At 61.7% G+C, this 2,500-nt stretch overlaps 3 non-coding genes across 3 annotated transcripts in view; all 3 read left to right on the top strand.

Moving 5' to 3' along the window:
- LOC145916107 (small subunit ribosomal RNA) overlaps window positions 1-710 on the top strand; it is a 1,824-nt gene extending 1,114 nt beyond the window's left edge. The window contains exon 1 of the ribosomal RNA XR_014404374.1: window positions 1-710. This exon is cut by the window's left edge and continues 1,114 nt beyond it. This is a non-coding gene — a ribosomal RNA (small subunit ribosomal RNA).
- A 260-nt stretch (window positions 711-970) lies between these two features.
- On the top strand, window positions 971-1,124 carry LOC145916115 (5.8S ribosomal RNA). The gene has a single exon (XR_014404380.1). It is a non-coding gene; the product is annotated as a 5.8S ribosomal RNA (ribosomal RNA).
- A 244-nt stretch (window positions 1,125-1,368) lies between these two features.
- LOC145916111 (large subunit ribosomal RNA) overlaps window positions 1,369-2,500 on the top strand; it is a 3,686-nt gene continuing 2,554 nt past the window's right edge. Inside the window, exon 1 of the ribosomal RNA XR_014404377.1 lies at window positions 1,369-2,500. This exon is cut by the window's right edge and continues 2,554 nt beyond it. This is a non-coding gene — a ribosomal RNA (large subunit ribosomal RNA).

The following is a 2,500-nucleotide window of genomic DNA, read 5'->3' as shown; positions in this document are numbered from 1 at the left end:
TCTTTGGGTTCCGGGGGAAGTATGGTTGCAAAGCTGAAACTTAAAGGAATTGACGGAAGGGCACCACCAGGCGTGGAGCCTGCGGCTTAATTTGACTCAACACGGGGAATCTCACCCGGCCCGGACACAGTGAGGATTGACAGATTGAGAGCTCTTTCTTGATTCTGTGGGTGGTGGTGCATGGCCGTTCTTAGTTGGTGGAGCGATTTGTCTGGTTAATTCCGATAACGAACGAGACTCTGGCTTGCTAACTAGTTACGCGACCCTATCGGTCGGCGTTGAACTTCTTAGAGGGACTAGTGGCGCTTAGCCACACGAGATTGAGCAATAACAGGTCTGTGATGCCCTTAGATGTTCGGGGCCGCACGCGCGCTACACTGACCGGATCAGCGTGTCGCCGCCTAGGCCGGAAGGTCCGGGTAACCCGCTGAACCCCGGTCGTGCTAGGGATAGGGAATTGCAATTGTTTCCCTTGAACGAGGAATGCCCAGTAAGCGCGAGTCATCAGCTCGCGTTGATTACGTCCCTGCCCTTTGTACACACCGCCCGTCGCTACTACCGATTGAATGGTTTAGTGAGGTCCTCCGATTGGACCTGGCGCGTTCGGCAACGGCCGCGCCGGCGTCCGAGAAGACGATCTAACTTGATCATTTAGAGGAAGTAAAAGTCGTAACAAGGTTTCCGTAGGTGAACCTGCGGAAGGATCATTACCGGCCGATCGCCGATCGAGTGGTCGTGCGTTCGACAGGTGGAGAAGGCTCCGTATCTTGGCGGCCGCGCACGCCCTTCGTCGCTGTTGAGGCGCACGCGATTGCACTTCGGTCACCCTGTTTCGTTCTGCGCCGAGTGCCGTGGCCATGTGCCAGGCTGGCTTCATGCGTCGCCTACGGCTGGCGACCGCTCGGCCACCGCTTTTTTCGACTGTGCAATCCGGCTGGGTCGCGCTTGTCCAACTGACGAAGTCACGGAGGGCTCTTGGCGGTGGATCACTCGGCTCGCGAGTCGATGAAGGACGCAGCTAGCTGCGTGAATTAATGTGAATTGCAGGACACATTGAGCATCGACGTTCTGAACGCAAATTGCGGCACCGGGTCAATCCCGGCGCCACGCCCGCCTCAGGGTCGCGTTGTAACGTTCCCGCGCGGCGACGCGTCGGGCCGGTGCGGTGTCGGCCGTTGCCACGGTCGTCCCGCCCAGGACAGCACGAACGCAGTGTCAGCGCGCGAAACCGAACGCGGCGTGCGTCTCGTTACGAGTCGGCCTCGAAGAGGATCCCGGCCCGGAGCAGCACGGCTCGCGTTCGGGCGCGGCGCTCGCACGAGCTTCGGTGGCGCGCGCGTGTCTCTCGCAAACGAGGCACTGGATTATCGGCCTGAGGTCGGACGAGGCTACCCGCTGAATTTAAGCATATTACTAAGCGGAGGAAAAGAAACTAACGAGGATTCCCCCAGTAACGGCGAGTGAAGTGGGAAGTGCCCATCGCCGAATCCGCGCGCCTCTGCGGCGCGTGGAATTGTGGCGTAAGGAATTCGCTGCGCGTACGTCGTTCGCCGCCCGCGTCCTTCTGATCGAGGCCTCGTCCCGGTGCGGGTGTCAGGCCCATGGTGGCGGCGAGGGCGCGCGCTCTGCGTCTTCCCAGAGTCGGGTTGTTTGGGAATGCAGCCCAAAGCGGGTGGTAAACTCCATCTAAGGCTAAATACTGTCGCGAGACCGATAGCGAACAAGTACCGTGAGGGAAAGTTGAAAAGCACTTTGAAGAGAGAGTTAAAGAGTACGTGAAACCGTCGAGAGGCAAACGGGAGGGCCTGTCGAGTCGCGCGACGCTTTCAGCTGAAGCCGAGCGGAGCGTGTGGGCGTGCGGAGCCTTGCGGCCCGTCGTTCGCGCTGTCCTCCGAGCAGCTCCAGCGCACTAGCGCCGTGCGAAGGCCGCGACCGTCTGGGAGGCGGCGAGAAGGCCGCGCGCAAGGTAGCCCGCCCCCGGGTGGGTGTTATAGGCGCGCGGACACGTCGGCCCGTCGCCCGGGCGAGGAGGGATCGCCGCGTCTGCCCTTCGTGGGCCGGGCGTCCCGTCCGAGCCGGTGCGTCGCCGGTTGGGGACTGTGCTCAGTGCCCAGTTGCGGCGTGTCGGTTGCGGGTGGGCAGCGCCGCGCGAGACGCACGGGGTCCGCGGCTAACGTCAGCCACCTTCCCGACCCGTCTTGAAACACGGACCAAGGAGTCTAACGTGCGCGCGAGCCACGGGGCAGTGCGAAACCCATGGGCGCAGTGAAAGTGAATGTCGGCGCGGTCCGGCGGAGGTGAGATGCCGTCTCTCTGGACGGCCGCATCACCGGCCGATCTCGTCCGCTCTGCCGGAGAGGTCGAGCGAGAGCGTGCGCGTTGGGACCCGAAAGATGGTGAACTATGCCTGAGGAGGTTGAAGCCAGAGGAAACTCTGGTGGAGGACCGTAGCGATTCTGACGTGCAAATCGATCGTCAAATTTGGGTATAGGGGCGAAAG

The sequence above is a fragment of the Ascidia mentula genome (assembly GCF_947561715.1).
Source record: "Ascidia mentula chromosome 2 unlocalized genomic scaffold, kaAscMent1.1 SUPER_2_unloc_35, whole genome shotgun sequence".
Taxonomy (NCBI): Eukaryota; Metazoa; Chordata; class Ascidiacea; order Phlebobranchia; family Ascidiidae; genus Ascidia; species Ascidia mentula.
Note: the sequence above shows the minus strand (reverse complement) of the source record. Positions and strands in the feature narration are given on the sequence as shown.